The sequence below is a fragment of the Astatotilapia calliptera genome, chromosome 1, assembly GCF_964374335.1.
Source record: "Astatotilapia calliptera chromosome 1, fAstCal68.1, whole genome shotgun sequence".
Classification (NCBI taxonomy): Eukaryota; Metazoa; Chordata; class Actinopteri; order Cichliformes; family Cichlidae; genus Astatotilapia; species Astatotilapia calliptera.
The window spans coordinates 16,599,328-16,619,970 of NC_137422.1; the positions used below are offsets into that span (position 1 = coordinate 16,599,328).

Sequence of the window (20,643 nt, forward strand, 5' to 3'; positions counted from 1 at the left end):
CACGTCTCAAGCAAGGTAATCTTAAATCTAAAAGCGTTTGGCGATCGTAAACACACAGAGCGTTAGCGTCTTTTGAAGCGAGTAAACACTGGCGCCGTGAACACTGGCGCCATCTTGTCATGGCGCCAGTGTTCAAGCTTTTTGCGTCATGGTTCGTGACGCAAGCTTTTTGTGTCATGGACAATACTGGGCCTCATTTATTGACTAAAATCTCTGCGAAAATCACACGTATGAATGTTTCATGCACAAATCAATGATTTGTTAATATTTTCATACCTGAATTTGTTTGTACTATAAGTACTTGTCTTCTTTTTTTTATTAAATATCAACCTTAATGTCCAAACTTTACCCTGAGCCACAGTGAGTGTGTCAGGGCATCATTTTTTATTTATTTATTTAAATAGCCGTCACTCCACTTGAAACACGTTGGAAACCTACCCCTTTTCCTGCTTCCTCCTCGGACTTTGCATTTGATTGTTTTGGTTTTTTCAATCTGACTTTCTCCTTCTTCATTTCTCTCTCCACTTCACCTCCCGCTAAAGACGTTTCCTTATATAATGGAATAAATGGGGTGTGGCTGCATGAAGCATGCAGATTGCAGGCAACAAGGACAAGTTTGTCCATTTAGAATAAGCAAAATGAGTAACATTAGCAGTAAGAACAAAATTAGCCAGTGTGCATGTGTGTTAAGCTTGGTGGTGATTTTGCATGCATCTTTTTATTTATTTTTCTTAAGCAATGCATCTTTTTATTTATTTTTCTTAAGCAAATAAGACTTATATGATTTTTTGGGCAGAAGGCGCTTTTTTAATCAACACCACAGCCTTGCTGCAGGGTAAAGATGCTTTTAATGTATTTTTCAGCATCTGGAAAATATTTTAAGTTAAAATTAACTGCTTGTTATTTCATTCTCCATAAAAATGCGCTTAGTAACCCCTCATCTCTACACCAGCAGCCCAACTCTAGTGCGATTCAGCTGCCAACCTTTTCCCACTGCTCTCCCCACTCCGCCCACTAACTTTCTTCACTCTTTGTCTTTATTCTGTTGTGACACTAAGGACAGCCAAGCTGTCATCAATTACTGGCTCTCTTTCTGAATCATCTGCCCGTTATCTTTCCCTCCTGCCTCAGGCTGAGGCATGGACGGCCATGGACACGGTGGATGTATAGTTGTTCTTGTTATATCACTTTCTAGCCCACTTTGAGTTTACTTGGAAGAAGCATGCACAATCGGTTTCAAACTGCTATCAAAAGAGTCATTTTTAAGCAATATTTGACCAGCGAATTCTGCCTTAACATTACTATAAGGCAGAATAGCCATACATATAAACAAACAATCTTTTACCAAATGCAGTGAGGCATTTATGATTATTTGATACCGTTTATGAGCCATTTACGATTATTTGTATGTTTATTAGAATAATATTTATTAGAATAATATTATTCTTTAATTAATTGGCAGAATTAAATTAACTACAATATCTTACTTTTCAAAAAAGAAAAAATTATCACCAACAAAAGAGAACAACTGCTAACACTGTACCATGTTCAGGCCCACTTTGAAATACAGTAACTATGAAGCTCGATAATAAATTAAATAGATACATTTTATTTTTTTGTATTACTTTATTTGTTTATAATGAGCACTGGAGTAAAGGACTAAGTGTAAAAGCTGTATACGGCTCCACAGGCTCGAGAGCAGAAAGCTCCACATAGACCCACTGATCCCCCCCCCCCCCCCCCCCCATAATTAAATATAAATAAATACATTGATATTTGGATTCTTACATGTTCTTAACATAAAAACCCCCAAAACAAAACAAAAAAAACAGCCTCTCAACCTCTTCTTTTCTTACCAGGAAGTGGAAGTATTGAGATCAATAATCTTTTTCTGTGGTGGTTTCCATGTCTCAGATTGGCAGATTTAACCTTGGAAGCTTTTTGATCGTGAGAGAAACGAGAGTTACTGGAAGCTCAAACATAAGGTGAACATGCAAATTCTACACAGAAACATCTGTGTTGGACATTTAAACAAACGAGTGCCTCAGTTTTGAAAGGCTGAACATGCTCCACCATTTCACAGACCAAAAATCTCCAAAAGCTTCAACTGGGAATAAATAGAAATATCAGACCTGGGCAAAAGGCAGAGCAGGCAGGGAAACCTGGAGATAAATGCCATTCAGAAAGACACCACTCACTATTAACCATAAAAAGCTCCTCTTTTAGAACAACAACCACACCACTATTAATCCTGGAAGCACAGGGCAGATTGGCATGCACCACACAGTCTCCCACAGCTAGGAGAACCATCTCTACTAGAACAGATTGGCCAAGCTGAACTCACACTCCAGACAGGGATAGCATCTCAGAGGACGCCATCTCAGCCAAAAAACACAGCTTACTGTTTGCAAAACTACTACGCAACACACACCAACTTACATTTCCAATGCCACGGGCAACTACAAGACAAGCATGCAATAATGTACTGTAGATAAAACAAAAGCTTTCAGCCAGACTCACCATGCCCTCCACCACCTAGCATCCACGGAGATAGAGAGGGAGAAAGAAAGAGAGAAATAGATAAGGTATAGAGATAATATTTGCTAAGTGAAATCTGCAACAAGTCCTCCACCTAAGCAGTTTTTGTTTCTACCACCTTTTACCACCCAAATAATTCAATTCAATTCAATTCAATTTTATTTATATAGCGCCAAATCACAACAAAAGTCGCCTCAAGCATTTTTGAGATGATGTATGAGTGTTTCCACTTCTAAAGACCAGCAAAGTCTGCATCAAGGGAATGTGCCACAATGAGTCTTGCCTGGGAACTATTTTTAGTTTCCAGACTTGCAGTTTACTCTTGTTTTCCACTAGGCCTATGCAACAAACAATTTTCTGAGTTTCATGTACAAAAAACAAATTACTTGGTGTTTCAAAAACACAAGCATATGAATTAATGTAAAATAAAGTCAGTTTTCTGATGTAAAGGAATTAACATTAAAGCATGATTTATAGTTCTCACACTTGTCTGCAGAGCTGCTGGAGGTCACTTAACTTTAAAACAGAGACCATAAAATGTCAAAGTTTTGATGATCAAGTTAGGAAATCAACATATGCCTGAAGGCTAATGCATCATATAAAGCTTTTAGTTGTTTCAGTGGATGTTCGTAATTGTCATTTCAGTGGTGGTTATATGTTTTCAACCATTAATGATGAAGCTGTTTTAATTCTTGACAACAGCCCAAAGTTAAGGTTGAGTCTGCTGCTGTATGACAAGGCTCATCCTTTACTAATTTCCCACAGTATGACATGAAGTCGGGCCAAATGTACAGTACAGCATTCTTTCCTTGCTGTGCTTGGGCTTCACATAAAACTACTGGCTCGTGGACTGCACTTAGACATTCTTGCAAGCCATAATAACAGCTTGCAAAAATTACCCAAATTGTTGTTTTCTGGGGAAGACAGTTTTAAAATGTGCACTCAAATTAAATAGCAAACTGTTGAAAAGTATATAATAGGTACAAACAAAACAGTACATTCGGACTCTTGTAATTTAGAAGTGCCTGAGTGTGCAGTGTGACTCCAAAAGAAATACTAACACATGGCAGCTGGTGGGGCAGCCACATACAGGGTGAGAAAGAGAGGAAGAGGAGCAGGGAAATAAGAGAGAAAAAGGCCTACAGTGTGATCTAATTAGCTGTCTCCCACAGATGACACTGTATTCTGACATGTTCCCTGTCTCAGCATCAATTAACTGACTGGAACAATTTTTACCACAGCTGCAGCACCCCTATCACTCTCTTTTTCTCACACACACACACACGCACACACACACACGCACGCACGCACGCACGCACGCACGCACGCACGCACGCACACACGCACACACACACTATCACAAGAGAGGTCATTCTGACATCTACTGTTTTAACACTGTTCTTAGTTTGGCAGCACTGTATGTCACTATACATGTATTGACAATGATACATTAATTAACACCCTCTGACATTTTGATCTAATGAAGCTGATGACTATAAGTGGAAGTACAGATTAATGGCAGTTATTTGATTTTATCTAAAGAATCTAGAGGACATATAGTGTAATACCTTCAGTGTAAATGTAAATACATTTATCCTTCCATCTATTCTCATCTTTTAATATGAAAACACATTAGGTACAAACAGGGTATTCCACACACTCTTTTATACATCAATGTCTTCCAGTTCCTACTTGGGGGTCTGGTGCTCTCCCAGACCAGGTCTTCTTCCAAGGCAAGGTGGCCTGGAAGCTGTCAACGGGAAGGAGAATCAACAGGTCTACCTCAAAGTCCTCCCAGATGCCAAAGCTCTAAGTTTAAGCACGACCACGCTATGGAGGAACATTGGTAAGGGTTCACATTTGGGTATAGGTGTCTCTTGTTGTGACCTCACCAGTTGACCTTTCTATGGCTCATCCACAAGACCATAAAACATACATTAATTCCTTCCCAGTGTGGAAACAATGCACAATTTTCCAGCAGAGAATCATTGCCTTCAATTTGGAGGTGAGTCCACTTCGCACTTGGCTGTAAAGCAAGAGAACAGCACCAAGAGAACCACATCATCTGCAGAGCGGTGGTAGCTCATAGCACTGTGTAAATGTGCCTAACCATGAGGAAAAAAGGTAAAAATGCTTTATGATACTTTTGTGTGCTTGTAATATTTAGATAATAATACTGGATATTACACATTACATTCTCACCCATCCATCCATTCACTCATTTTCTTAACCGCTAATTTAATTCAGTGTCACATTTGGGCTAAAGCTTGACCCAGTGAAAGGTGAGGTACACCCTGGACAGGAGTGAATGTGAATATTAATATTTGGCTGTTTCTATCAGTTGAGACAAGATAGTTTCTATTAAAGTACGCTGACCCAGTGACAACGACTGAATCAATTTGCTCATTTATTTTCACTTTTTTAAGGTTCAGTCAGCAACTTTATTTAAGACGCTAGGCTGTTTGGTATGACACTTGTTGGTAAGCTTTCATTACACTTAGGGCAACATAACATGTTCTTGTCAATGTGATTAAATATTTTTTTCACTTTAGCCGCTGATTGTCAGCTCCATACTATGGTGTAAGGAGGAAAAAAGGGAGAAACTACTGTAAATGACAGCTGTTTACAGCCTAACGAGTCTCGCTTTGATTCAAGATGCACCAATGCATGTAAATATATGAATAATACAAATATGTTATTTAGTTGTTCACTGTATTTATCCTTAATCTATTATTTTATTAATAAATACCAAATATTCAGTCAATTTATACTTATTGCAATTTATTTTACAAACTTAGGAAAGCTCTTTAAGCTGAGCCTTATTTTTAATTATGCATAAAGAATGATTCCCAGTCTGTCCTCATATTGAAGATACAGATTATTAATTCAACACTGGTATCAGATCAGTACTCAGTATTGGCAGATACCCACAGCCAAAGTACTGGTATCAGATCGGAACTGAAAGCTGGTGGATCGGATCATGCATATTTGTTGGATTATTCCTTAAGTTATTATTACAGTGTGGACTGTAATACTTTCTAAGCTGTTCCTGTTTAATCTATTTGCCTTTATTTAATGCATGACCTACATCCTCTAACTTCAGAATATACAGTTTCAGATTCTCACTTTTACTGATAACAGTCATAAATCCAAAACACCACTGCCCTAGAAACCAGATTCACGCTGCTTACTCCTCCATCTCTTAATAAAACACATGTACAGTAATAAGCTAACATGCTAAAATCATCACGTACTTAATGTTTTTAGCAGTTAAGCATGCAACGCTTCAGGGGACATAATTTTACAAACAAGAATGTTGCCAATCTTTCATGCAAGTTTAAACACTCTGCGCTTAAATAACTTGAACAGCAAATGTGATTCCTACAGTTTAACTTAACATGCTAAACAAAACACAATATTCTAATAATATTACATTAAATATTTCAATAGGGCCTATGCATGTTCAGAGTCAGGGCCTTAATGGCATGTCTTATTTTTGTTCAAATACAATAGTAGTAATAAAATTGTGAGAGGAAATATGATACTAGTAGCCACTAGGCAATATGATGTCACCCACTGGTTTCTCAACTACTTTAATGAAACATCAGCATTAGACAAAACAAAACAAAAAACAATCTAAATGTTGTCGATGTGCTGTCACACATTCCTGATATTTTCTTGCATTGCAAAGGTCTGATTGGCCTCCCACTCCTACCTACCTCTGTAACAGAGGGCTGGACAGTAGATAAATTGCAACAGGGTGACTTATTCCAACACTTATAGCAAAACAGCAGGGAAAAAATGCAGAAAATGGCATGTTTCATGGCAACCTCAGTTCTCCGGCTTCTGGTAAAATTAGGCTGTTGGAAATATTGAACCAAATGGTCAGGCGGTCTGGCAGCTCTTGTTGGAAAATGTTTGAGAAAATATCTCATGAATTTAAAAGGAGAGTGAATAGGGAGATGATAACCCCTGGGAGGAAGCCACAGGAGGTTTGCCTCAGTGCTGGAAGTCATCTGGTGAGGGACAAGCAGTGGGAAACTTTTTAGGATATTTGTGGAATCATACTGAAGATGGATGAGCTGTGGGTAGAAATTTAGCATATGACTTTCTCCAGATGTAGTGGAGGATATATACGTATGTATTTGTCATAAGATTATCAAGCAAATTTTAATGTTGACACAGTTATTAAATGATTTAATAAAAGCTGGATTGGAGGGTTTTCCATCATGAACAGCCAGTTTAAGGTCATGCCAAAGCATCTTAATGAGGTTAAGTCTGGACTTTGGCTAGATCACGCCAATAGGTTAATTTTTGTCAGATAGTTGGTTTCCGATTATTCTCATCCTGCATAAACAAAGTATGCTTGAGCTTCAGCACAGAAATTTCTTCAGGATTTTAGAGAGATGAATTCACGGTTCCAATATTTGCATGAATCAACTGTTCCAAGTTTTCTGTAGATAATGATTCTCACTGTACTTTTCTGGAGTCCCAGATCCTTAAAAATGTTTTCGGAAGGCTTAGTTGAAGAGGCAATTTTTTTTCACAGCACTGTCTAATAAAAGCTTACCAACAAGTGTTACACCCAAAGTCTAGCTTCTTAGATAAAGTGTCTGACCGAAGAAAACGAGTGAAAGATAATGAATGAGCGATAGAGGAAAAAGCATTATTGTCAGATCTCTGTAACCACAGTTTGCAGTTAGAAAAAATTGAAGCTGTTGGTTTAACATAACAGCATAAAATGCCTCCAAACTGCTCGCATTCAGCTGGTAGATTTTGCCATACAACTGTGCAATGAAGTGCTGCTATCATAACTGAACTGAAAGGTTTGGAGCTTGGCTCGTTGCCACTGATATTAGAACCGGCGTTTTGAGTTGGTATCGGTCCAGTATCTGATCCAAATATCAGATAAACACATTCCTGCTAAAAATTAACTTGTAAAAACTTATCTCAAGTGATAGAGACAGAAAATCATTCACGCTCACATTCACACCTCTCCAGGGTGTACCACACCTTTTGTTGGGCTAGGCACCAGCCCACCCGTGATCCTGAAATGCATAAGCATTTAAGAAAATGGATGGATTACCTTTTTCACATAGGGCCATGTAGAGTTGAATAGCTTTGTTTCCCTTAATAAAGGAAATCATCATTTAAAAACAGAATTTTGTCCATCCATCCATCTTCATCCGCTTTATCCGAGGCCGGGTCGCGGGGGCAGCAGCCTAAGCAGAGAGGCCCAGACCTCCCTCTCCCCAGCCACCTCCTCCAGCTTATCCGGGGAACACCAAGGCGTTCCCAGGCCAGCCGAGAGATATAATCTCTCCAGCGTGTCCTGGGTCTGCCCCGGGGCCTCCTCCCGGTGGGACATGCCCGGAACACCTCACCTAGGAGAATTTTGTATTTGATTAATTTACCTTTGTCTAAAATAAGAATTTGTTTCATGATCTGAAACATGTAAGTGCAACAAATATGGAAAAATAAGTAAGATTTCAGGAAGAGGGCAAATACTTTTCACAGCATTGAGTTCCTGTATGTGAACACATTATAGTTTAGTCAGACATCAGCAGCAGGGTTTCTCAGTTGCTATATTGTTCCACTACATTAGTCCTTTGTCTTAACTGTGCTAAATTCAGAAACAACCCTCTCTGCGACTTCTACCAGGGAGGGGATCTCAGACACTTTAAAACTCAGCCAGAATCTTTGTAATACTTTGGTTTCATCTGCAAGGTAATCCTCGACGTATTTAATCAGTAAAACTATTATTTTAGAGGTTTTCTGGTCTTTTACTGTCTTATATCCCCCTTCAGTTGAAGTAAATGAAACACAGAGAGAGGGAACTGGATACTGAATATGCAGTTAAAACAAATGGAAGACAGCATAGCTGGACTGGCCATCGGGCATACCGGGCATTTGCCCGGTGGGCCGCTGGCGATTTTTTGTTTTTATGGGCCGATCGATTTTTTTTTTTTTTGGAAGGGTATAAATAATGAAAGGTGTTGGATTGGCCAGTTGGTCATGATCGACTCTGGGCTGGACCGATTACAGCCGAGGAGGTCGGATGCACCCTCCCCCTTGTTTAGCAATCTTATAGACGAACTAAAGAAAATGGAGAACAAAAAAAGGAAAGAAGGTGCAGAAAAAATTAGGACCAAAAAGAAACGAGCCCTTCAGGCAGACGCTGCCAAATGTGTAAAAAATAACTGAATTGTTTGGCGGTAGCTATGGCATAGCTTCCACAGATTTAGCAACATCAGCAAGTGGTGGAGGCCAGCAGGTGGATAAGGGAAAGGGGAGGCAAGAGGAGGAGAGACCGAGGCGGCCGCCGGTCATAGTGGCAGAGGAACTGAACTTCAGGCAAGAAGTTATGACCTGCTGTCTGTGTCAGATATAAACCAAGTTTAGTTGTAGTTTGTTTTCGTTGTGCTGACTTTTTACAGGCGCTTAGAATAACTGGTACTGCGTACTAGCTAGCATGATGGAGTTTATATACTGCTGGGCGGGTGCTATGAAGTTACTGATAGTAAATTTTATTTTATGCTTTAGGTTAGTTTCTCAAACTCCTCAAAATCTTAACAAATTGTGCCAATCCTTACATGTTGCACCAGGCTGATTTATCATCTAAAGTGGAGAAGTCTGTGACAGGAGACAGGAGAGCAGCAGAGAGAGATGGAGAGATGACTTCATGTCATCCATGAGGGATGCATTTGACATATGTTTCACATATTATAGCCCAACAAGTTACTCATAGCAATTTAAATACCAGCAATCAGTTTTTGGCAGACTTTTTGGCACAACACCGGCTATTGCAGTTAATAATACAACAGCTTCTTGCCATTTTTTGTGTTTCTTTTTATCGCTGTGTAACTGAGCTCAATTGAAAGCCTGCATGCGCTAGTACCTCTTGCCACAAGTTCCCAGAATCCTTTGCGGTTTTACCCCTGAATGACGTCACATTTTTGGTGGGCCGGTCTCTAGTCAAAATGCCCGGGCCGATTTTTTGTCCCAGTCCAGCCCTGGAAGACAGTACCTAAGTACTGTCTTATATATATATATATATATATATATATATATATATATATATATACAAAAAGTTTTAGTATTTCCATTTGATGCTACTTTTTATTTGTTTACAGACATATAGAGACATATAGTGAAATGCATACATTTAGCAGCTTTAATGACTATGTTTGATGTAAAGCTTTTAAACAGTGAATGATACAGAATAAGCAAATATATAAAATAAAAAAAATGTAACTAGTGGTTGAATTCAAAAAGCTATTTATACCCAGGGTCAGGTCTTAATGATGACTGGGAGTTGTTAGCGCCATGAAAAGTAATTTTCTCTTTTCTGACTTTTCAGATCATCTTGTATCTCACCAAAATTCAGATGCAAGGAAACTGGAAGCAGATTTGTCTTCTTCCCCTATTAATCATCGTACGAAAACGTTTTTGGCGTCCCTGTATATTAAATTGCATATAAAATAGCTCATGCTAGCCTCACCTTCAGCAGCAGTACCCTGTTCCTTGATTCTTCAGCATTACAAATGCAATAAGTCAGTCTTTTCATTCTAACATTTTAACTATATTTAACTTCTCTGTATTTACTTACATTAAGAAAGATTTGCAACACCTTTAGTTGAAATAGAATAATCATGCATTGTTGGATTTTAACCGAAGTACAAGATTCGAAAGCTTCTTCCCCCTGTGGTTTTAGAATTGGTAACTGTCTGCAATATTTGCTGATGACTCATATAAACTAAATAATCCAAGGTGACGTATGATGAAAAGTGAAAAAAATAAAGAGATTTGCTATGTCAGCAATGTAATTGTTCTTTCCTGACAGCATGACAGGGTAGTTGCAAATGATTCCTATAATGACGGTTTACCTTTTGATCAATGAATGCATTAAGTGGCATAACACATGCACCTCACCGATACGTCAAAATGTGTTTGTAAATGAATCATCAAGGTCAGAATTTATATAGGAAGTCATAATGATCTTTTAAACGTTAGAAGAAGTTCTGGAAAAGTGCTTGCAAATTAACCGTAGCAGATAGCTGAATCACTCTTTTGTTACAGTTTCAAGTTCAGAAGTTTAGTATTTTTTGTTAATAAATTTAAAACATGATATTACATATTTCCTCAATAAAACATAAAGCTTTGCAAATCAAGTGATCAGTTTGTGGAGTCTAGGTTGCTATTGGCTGATGTCACCCTGTAACCTTACATTTTAATAATGATGATGCTTGCAGAGGAGATTTACTGTTATGGATATGTAGGTGAAAAAACTGTAGATGTATCATGCCTTTTTCTTTATGCATTTTCCAAAAATACTTTTTGGTCAGCAGTTCCATAACAGTTCAGCCAATAAAGGATTGCTTTATATTCAATAACACAATGCTGCTGCTTGGATTGAATGAAGAGCATCAGGTGTAATATCCAGCCAGAATTATACTTTATACAAAAACACTAAAATGATATCTTTGATGACTTCTAACCATACAGGCACTGCCATGTTGGTTTTTTGAATCAGAATACACTTTGTATGGATGAAAATGCAGAATGCAAAGTTATTAACTAAAGGAGTCTGCACACACAGACACACATAGTTTTGTAGCTGATGACTTCTTGCCAGCAGATGTTCAAACTGCCGAAGTAAACCTCCAATGTATTTACTTACTCTGTCATATGCAGATTTAGGGTTGTTATGCAAGAAGAGTTTTGTGTTGTTATTTATACTTTTCTTGAAAGTAATGCAGTACATTACTTACTTGCGTAAGAAAGTAATTAGTTATGCTATTTGTTACATTACTATCTTTTTACCCTGCAAAATGACTGAAATCACCGACTCATAATTACAGTTTAACAATATAAACCTATAGGCTACAGTCCCACACACCAAAACAAATTCCTATCCTAATAAGGACAGACATACAATTTTTCTTTTAGTATTAGGTGTGAACACAAAGCTGACAAGACAAAGCAAAGATGAAACCTCGCACAAAGAGACTTTAAAACCATTGCTGTAGTGATTGTACTTTAGAAACATGAACAGCTAGAAATGGAAGCTGCAAGCCTGAGTATCCATCGCTGCTTTTGTTAGCTGATGAAGTTCTGGGTCTGGCTGCTGGGCTGGGGTCGACAAAACACTAAGCTTTAGCATCACTCTGGGTTCTTGGCTAGCATGCTGTCTGTGAAGTTGTGTTAACAGTACAATGTAGTTGTTTCTGTCCTGGATGCAATTTACTTTAGCATTATGCTCTTGTCCTTCTGTGCAATAAAAATAAATGACTTGATTTAGCTGAATGTAGCACATGTGCACAGGAAGAAAATGTTTTTATCCGACCAGCGTTCAGATAACTAAAAAACCTTTGTAACGCAAATGACGATATAGTTGTAACTGTAATATAATGACAGAATTTAGTAAAGTAATATGTCACATTACTGAAAACTGTGATGTGATTGCTTTGTAACACATTACTTAAATCCAACACTGGTCACTTGAGTTTCTGTATCTTGCCCAAAGATACTTTGGCATGCAGACTGGACCAGCTAGTGATTGAAATACCAACCCATCAGTTAGTGGATGACCTGCAGACATACCTACACGTGACCATACCTATGGTGATCTACTAACAGTCAAATGATTTACAGTATTAACACAGGCACAGCCAGTTCATTTCATTACTGCCCAGCATTATACCACAAGCAGCACAAACTAGAGAAATTGCCACATATTTTAATGCAAAGCTTTGGCATTTTGTTTATGGCAACTTTGCACTGTATCAACTATTAGATAGCAATTTGTGCCTTTTATAAAAGACAGATATATCATCATTTGGACATGTAGTGGTATTTTTTTTAACTGACTATATTATCTTAGGGTCTCTACGCTTTATATTCATGTTGGAATTAGGTCTGATACTAATAAACTCATTAAGCCTCAGACTTTTAAGGCTTAGGCTTATAAAGAAACTATTTGTGCACCATTACCAGTTTGCTTCATTTCGTTTACATTTCAAGAAAGTCACTGTTTTTCTGGTAGTTTGAAGTGACATGAGCTGCAGGGGCAATGGATAACCAAAAATGAGAGTTAGAAGTCATGTGATCTGAAAGAATAGTCACGACTCAGAATGTGATTTTGTAGGTTTGGTGCCTGTAATCAGTTGCCTGTGGGGGAATGTCGGCCTACCTACTTTATAGTCGATACACACCTAGCCACACTTCCCAGAGAACACTTGCTCACCATTACTCCACTTGTTGTTTTGATAGCTTTGGATTCTTGCCCACTTTTAACTCATTTCAATAATTTAAATTCAAAACTGTCCAACACAAAATTAACATGAGCTCAACAGTAAGTAGTTGTCCTAGTTATCTTTAGTTTTGATCAAGATCTTTGCATGATGATGTTCTTTGTTAAAAAACGGCACTGAGTGTCTACATCTTCCGAGTTTAATAATAATAATAATAATAATAATAACAAATCAAGCATCATTTTTCAAACTACACAAAACAAAGGAGAATTTAAAATGTTGTGAAAATGTTAAAATGGAAGGAGAGATGATGCTCTGCTATTCAGATGTGTTGCATTAGAGAGAGTTATCGCATGTGGCATGAGAGATTGCCTATATTTGTCCTTGTGGCAGAAGAGCTGAATCAATCTGTTAGAGAAAGTACTCTGTTGCCTGTCCAGTAAGTGGTGCAGAGGGTGGTCAGGATTATCCGTGATGGATAACAGTTTGTTCAGTGACCTCCTCTTCACCACGGCTTCAAATGTGTCCAGTTTGCAGCCAATCACAGAGCCAGTCTCCTTAGTCAGTTTATTCAGTCACCAGCTCGGATCCTAGTCCCCCAGCAGAGCAGAGCAAAGTACACTTCACCCATCATAACAGACTGCTGCACACATTGAAGGATCTCAGCTTCCTTAGGAAATAGAGCCTGCTCATCCCCTCTTGTATATAGCCTCTGTGCTGGTCCTCCCTGGGACTTGTACTCCTCCACCACATCAACATCCCATCCGAGGCTAGACACAGGCTATGTAGCTGAACCTTTCCTTTGGTTTTATTTACATAAGGAAGATTTCTTCCAGCCTACTCCACCAAGTCATCTACTAGTTCTCTCTACTCCTCGTCCTGCATATCACTTATAGATTTGCTGCAGAATCATCACATCGTCAGAGTACTTCTTTAGGTGGCAACACCTGAAGTTGTAGTGAAAGTCTAAGGTGTAGCAGCTCCCAAAGCGCACATCACAGAAGATGTCCAGTTTCACATACTGTGGCCTGGCTGTCAGGTAGTCAGTATCCACAAGCTGGCAACTTCAGATGAGATGAGAGTAACCTTTCTGCAGCATATAAATGATAATGTCATCCATTCACAATATGCAAAATGAAGAGACTCATAAGATGTTTTCACCATAGGTGAAAACTAACACACATATAATAACACAATAACACACATATGTCAATAATCCCTGTGCAGAAACAATTACATCTCTTTCTTTACAGGCCTGCACCTACAGCCAACACTGTTTACACTTCAGACATTCGAGGTAGAGTCAGAAAAAATAGAATTATGTATGAAGACCTGTGGGCTTACTGGACCAAAAATGTATTCCCTTGCAAATTATTAGTGTTTTTTTTTTTAAAGCAGCAAGATTCACTGGGACCCTGGAGTTAGAGTTTCATTAGAAAATATTTCCCTTTAGGTTGGTGATTGTTTAGAAACTGAATGCAGAAACTATACCACTTGTCTAAGCAGATGCTCAGGGAGCCTAATTCTGAGTTTATTAAGGCTGACATTATGAACACAGTATTAAATGATTTTCTGTCTCTGGCTGTGGATGCATACTTGTTTACTGGTCTTTCTGAATATAGAATTATTATATTTTGAAACCTAAGGATTAATTTGTCCCACATGTCATGTACCTACAGTTTAACTTTCACGTTAATGATGCCATACTTAAGTCTTAGAAGATTAATAGAAAAAAATATTGACAAATGAAAGGAGTAGAAATGGAGACAGATTGAGACTGTTGGGATTTTTTTAAAGAGCTCATTATTTGGACTGATGGATTCTAACCACAGGCTGCTTTAAGATGAAGAAAACTAGACTTTCATGCAATTTGAGAAACACTAACCTTTTCTTTCCTTGCTTTCAAGCATTCGGCTAAGGGAGAGGAGAGAGCACGCTTTTGTCTTCCTTTTTTCTGTGACTCACGTTACCTCGCTTCCATCCTTCTTTTCTTTCTTACCTTTCAATCACTTTGGTCCTCATCTATCTACTTCTTCCCTCCTTCCCTCAGTAATGACTCATTGAACGTGCCCTGACTGTGAATTGCCCTCCATCTATAAACATGGCATTTTCTGGGCAGGAGGTAAAAAAAGATGGCTGCGATAACAGAGGAATAGGTAGGTTCCAGACCATCAATGAGCGAAAAGTGATCTGGGGATCATGCAAAACTAAAACAGGCATCGAAACAGTCCCTTGATAGTAAGCTTCATAAAACTGAATTTTATCCCCTCATCCTACTTACTTAAATTCTGATGTGTGGTGATGTAAACAACTACCGATGTTAGTACAAATCACTAAAACGAAAAATGGTGGCAAACGTACTATTACCCATTCATTATGTTGTTGCTGATTATTTTTCCAGTTACTGTCATGTAAAATCATTTAATGGCTTTCTCCTCTTTGCACAGGACAAGCCAGCTTCAATGCAAGCTGTCATATAAGATGGTCTTTGGGTTATGGGCAGTTTTTCAGCATCCCTTCAAGTAAAACAGAAATCCTCTGTGAAAATGTGATTTTTATGTTTCATGTTGAAGAGCAAATGATGCGTTTTGTTGTTTGGTTGTGACCCCCCTCCTTCTTCTTACTACTTGTAACTGCTTCACTGGCTTGTCTGTTGTGCCATCTCCCTATGTACTCAAAAGCACATCTCATTATTTCACAACACATTTTTTTTTAAAATGGATGTTTTAAGGTCACCCAGCATGGGATGAAAATGACTGTAGCCTGGGCCGATTATTCTTCGCTTCTTCTGAGCGGCAAATAGTGTGTTTGTTGACTTCTTCGTCTGGAATTTCTTGGTGTTTGAACTTGCAGTCCATTTTCCTTCCAGCCATCAATCCCAATTGTCCTTACGTCACTGTTCATCCCCTGCCTTCACAAATGTCCAGTTGTTGTAAAAAATCTAAAATAATGATTCAATTACTTGCCGTGGTCATTAAAACAATGAAAATGCCAGAGTCAAAAGTGTCTGTCCAAATCAGGATGAAGGCAGTGAGGATGCAAAAACAGCTTGTACAGACACAACACTAAAGCGCATCCTCCACACAGGCTACAAGATAGGTCACAGCCACCTTTCCACTGTGTGAACTTGGGTCAGATATAACATTGTGTGAATAATTATGGGAGTGGATCCCTGAATCAGCCCTTTCAGCCTTTCTGTTTCTATTGAAATGTAGCATTTACCTGGACCACAAGGTGACGTGATTATTGTGCAAATCTTTTATCGTGATTGCAATCCAACACAGTCATTGCAACTGTGGACCTGCAAGACCGAAACAACTGAGATGACGTTTGAAATATTCTGATAGGTGGCTGGGTTTTTCAAAAACCCCGCAGCAGGTACTTTTTCCTCCCTCACCCAAAAAAACTACATTGTTGCCTCCTCAATGGTGTGGTGGAAAATGGCATATATATTACAGAAGTGCTTTCTGGCCCAATAAGTTTACAGGAAGCAAAAAGAAATAGCATCGCAGCTTATTTCAGAGTAGATGCATTTTCTCCAAAACAAACAAAATGAGATTTTATTTTGGTAAATGCCAAATATAGGCAGTGTTTGGTCATTTGCAATCCCAAATCATTCAGCTATATTCAGATCTGTGGTGGTGAAGGTGGAGTGTTTGTTTGTTCCTTTCTATTTGCTGAACTCCTTCTCCAAAGTAATAGAAATAATGTTTATACAGTGTTTTTACTTTTACCTCTTTGTCTGTGATGTGGTTTACTCTGCATCCTCTGTAATAATTTAAGCAAAGCGAAACAACATGGAAGAGCAGTAGGTAAGGACTAAATACAAAGATATTTGGTCATTTCCAAGAGGTAACCTCGTCTTTGTACTAAAATGCGTGACTCGGTGTAGGAAAAGTGGGAAATATTTTACCCTTTAAAGTTTGAACCATGAAATCATAGCCAGAAAATTCAATTTTTTAAATGGAGCGTTTATTTTACCTTCTGACAAGTTAAGAAAAAATCAGTAATAATTAATTTCTGTCACATTTGCTACATCTGGCATTTCTTTTGCAATTTATTGATTAACACTATTGCTTAAAAATGTATTGTGCAATTTATTTTGTTTTTTCGAGGGGGGAAAAACACTGTATGTTATTTTGTGCAATTTTGGGTTAAATGTTAATATTTTGGGTGTTGTATTATTTTGCTGTATGTCTGTGTATCTTAGACAGAACTACTGCCAGCTTGTACTGTCTTCATACATCATTACCGCCTGAAACTGAGTAATGACCATTGCAGAAGCCTATCCAGACTCCGCCCGCTTATACTGTATTTTTCTTACTCATTGCATTCAACCTGTTCCATCCTTTATCCAGATTGTGCTGTGCAGTGCTGTGTCAGGACTCTGGTTGCACCTTTGGTTTTACATAACTTCATAAATAACTCACGTTCCTGAAGTCAAACTGTACCTTACTGTCGACTCTTTCCATTTCTTACTGTGTACCTTTCACATTTGTCTCATTTATTGGGGCTCTTTGGTGAATAAAATAATAAATTGTAAAATGTGTTGCAGTTCTTAACAAAATGCATGACTGAGCATAAAGCTGTGTTTAATGATTTTCATCTTTATTACAGATTTTAGCTTTTCCACCAATATACCATCATTAGAGGCTAATTAGCTTTTACAGACAGAAAAACAGTTTCCTAAGGTTATTATGCATAGGATAAATTAGTTTTTGAGCTATTGGGTTATCTGCATGACTTGCAATCTGCAACCAGGTTTCTGTAAAACAGAATAATTCAATCTATTGATAAAGTACTAACTTGTTTATGAACGGACGCTTACAAGAGACACAGCTAATATTTACTAGAGATGGCACGATACCACTTTTTTATGTCCGATACCGATACCGATATCATAAATTTGGATATCTGCCGATACCGATATGAATCCGATATAATGTGTTTTAATCAACAAAACTGTTTTTTTAAATATCTTGCTGCATTTTGTATAAGTTCATACTCAAGTTTAAAACAACAACTACACTAAAGCTATTTTGTTATACCTGTATGCAAAATAAAAATTTTCATAGTTCAGCAATACTAATCAATCTAATAAACTTAAACCTACACCATCCTCCCTATTCTGGTATTTTAAAGAGTACTTAGCGTAAATATTAAGCAACCTAACTAATAGGGTTCCAACTCCCAGCAACAACAAAAATAAATAAATAAAAAATAGGGAACCACCCCTCACGCTCCACCTCATGATGCTTAATCGACGTAATCAACCTTAATTTGATGCAGTGTGAAAAAAAAATGCACAGAAATCAATTATTTTTCAATATATTAAAATATTAAATAGATTCAACATCTTTCTTCAACAAAATTGCAGACTGCGCAGATGGTACCTTCCCAAAGGAAAAAGTACTATAGCTTACTAGGGTAGATATATTAGACTTAATAGTTACAATATACAGTAATTGACTTCTATTCATTTTGCATCAAATTAAAACTTTGGGTGTCAGATAATTATTTATTAAAAGCTAGACATTTTAAATGAGAATAAGAAAGAAAAGTATGTCTTTGTGCCCCCTTTTCCCTGTTAATGCCCTATCGGCCCCCCTGGCTAAATTTTGCTAGATCCGCCCCTGCACAGTTACCAGCGTCAGCTGCATTTTCATTGAATGTTTGTCCTTACAATAGATATATTTTGAGATTCTTTATAATAGTAATAATAATAATGTATACTTTATTGATCCCCGTGGGGAAATTACTTTGTCTGGATTTAACCCATTCACTCAGTGAAGCAGTGGGCAGCTGCAAATAAGGCGCCCGGGGAGCGGTGTGTAGGGATGGTACCTTGCTCAGGGGTACCCCTGGGTAGCCGTTCAGTGGATTCGAACCCCCGACCTTCCGATCATGGGGCGACCACGCTAATGCACCGCTGTTATATTTAAAGCCATGATGATCCTTGTATTATTTCTATAGAATGAAGTTTAATTATATTTGAATAAATCCAATAGAATAAATACTAATGTGACATAGTTGTTCTACTGAATTGCTTAAATGCTGGTTACAGAAGAAATTGTCTCACAAAGTCTGCTAGATGTTCCTCGTGGATCTTGGAAAAACAATACACTGAGAGAGAATAAAGTTGTCTGGAGAATGTACGAAGGCCAAGAAAGATATTGTTCCCTATGGCTAAATGCCATACTTCACTTCAGGGCCACAGTCAGGAACATGTTTCTTTGAGCATTTTTGTTTTCTTTTCCTTTTTTCCCATGTCTGCGTGGTGATGTCTCTTCTTTGCTGTTGAGGCCTGCTCTTCCCATTTTCTTGTAGCCTTTCAGTGACAGAACAGCAGCGAGGTACCACAGATGTATTCGGTCGATCTGATTAGTCTCATTGTCTGGTCTGAAGAATGGGGAAGAACTGTTTACTTAGGTGATCAATAAAGTTTTTTCTTTAATCCGAACCTTGGAGTTCTGCTGTGGCACAGTCGCTCACGTCCTTTGCTGAATTCTGCCTTGAGTTTTTCAATGTGGACCTTGTTTGTTCTATTTGAGTCTGCATGGATTTCCTTCTCCAGTTTAGACATAAGCAGGTTTAGCCAAGCTTAGAAAACAAGACTTTAAGGAATCTGTAAACCACTGAACTGCTCTACCTACACAATTTCTCCTGTATGGTGCCACTGTTGTGTTCACACTACAAACATAATCATACAAATGCACTGATTACACGAATTTCTTTTATCCCAGTTGTCGTCTTGAACAAGAAATGAAATTTCACAATACATGCCACAAGGCAAATTATTTCAAAGGGTGATTTTGTTGATATTGCACTTCCTTTCAGATATGATTTCTCCCATTGCGTTCATTGATTGTCACGCACTATCACTGTTTATTAGGGTTTGTCTGGGAGCGCCTCAAAGAAGTGGCAATAATTTCCAGCATCCCTGAGAGTAACAGGAACACTAGCACACTAGCCTTCCACAGTGGGTAAACAATTATGGATTCTCTGACCTAAAAAAATTCACCAAGGGCAGATTTTGGGCATGGCCTCAGGTTTTTGTCTTAAAGCTCAAACTTTTGCTTAGGACAGGAAAACTGCTATTAAAGTCCTGTAGATGTGAATGTGATTGTGTATGGCACAACATTGCTGTTGACCCTGTCTGTCCACTACTTACAAACACCATATTAGGATAGGGTTGATCCCCCATTGACCCTGAACAAGATAAGTAGGTTAGATAATGAATGGATGGATTGACTGTTGAAGTCGACAAGAGCAATCCACAAAAAAGAAAGAAAGAGAAGAAATTCTTCTTACAGGACATAGACTGCCGCGGGTCACTGTCTTATCTTAAATCACTATAAATGATTCAACTGAGCTGAACATGTCTGGAAAAACTGTTCACTGATTGCACACATTATCTTGTTTGCCAGCTTATCTATTGTTTACTGGGTCACTTTTGTACAGCCGTAACCCCTACATTAATTTCTGCTTTATTTAATAAGTACTCAGACCAGTAGGGTCACAAAGTCACACACTCCTCACATCAGATAACTGATATATTAGAATTTGTTTTTCAAGAAATTAATTTACCATTTTTAAAAGGTTGGGACACTGCTGATGTAAATGAAAATGTTACTGCCATTTTCCCTAACCTCACATTTTCTCTGAGTAACCCTTGTCTCATGATCTGTGTTGGACTATAACATGTGACTTGGGATGATTCTCACTGTGAGAAAAGAAGTTGAGGACCACCATGAAAAATGTTCTTAACATCAAACCTAATATTATGCTTGCATCACCCTTATGCAAGGAAAGCTAATGAAGGAAAGTGGTTAAAAGCAAAGCTAATCAGAGC

The 20,643-nt window shown here is 38.1% G+C and overlaps 1 long non-coding RNA gene across 1 annotated transcript in view; it reads left to right on the top strand.

Moving 5' to 3' along the window:
- The window catches only part of LOC145420963 (uncharacterized), a 49,475-nt gene extending 39,927 nt beyond the window's left edge, over positions 1–9,548 (top strand). Inside the window, exons 2-4 of the long non-coding RNA XR_013902215.1 lie at positions 4,224–4,384; positions 4,491–4,662; positions 7,699–9,548. This is a non-coding gene — a long non-coding RNA (uncharacterized LOC145420963). The remainder of the gene's footprint in view (positions 1–4,223; positions 4,385–4,490; positions 4,663–7,698) is intronic.
- The last annotated feature ends 11,095 nt before the right edge of the window (positions 9,549–20,643 follow it).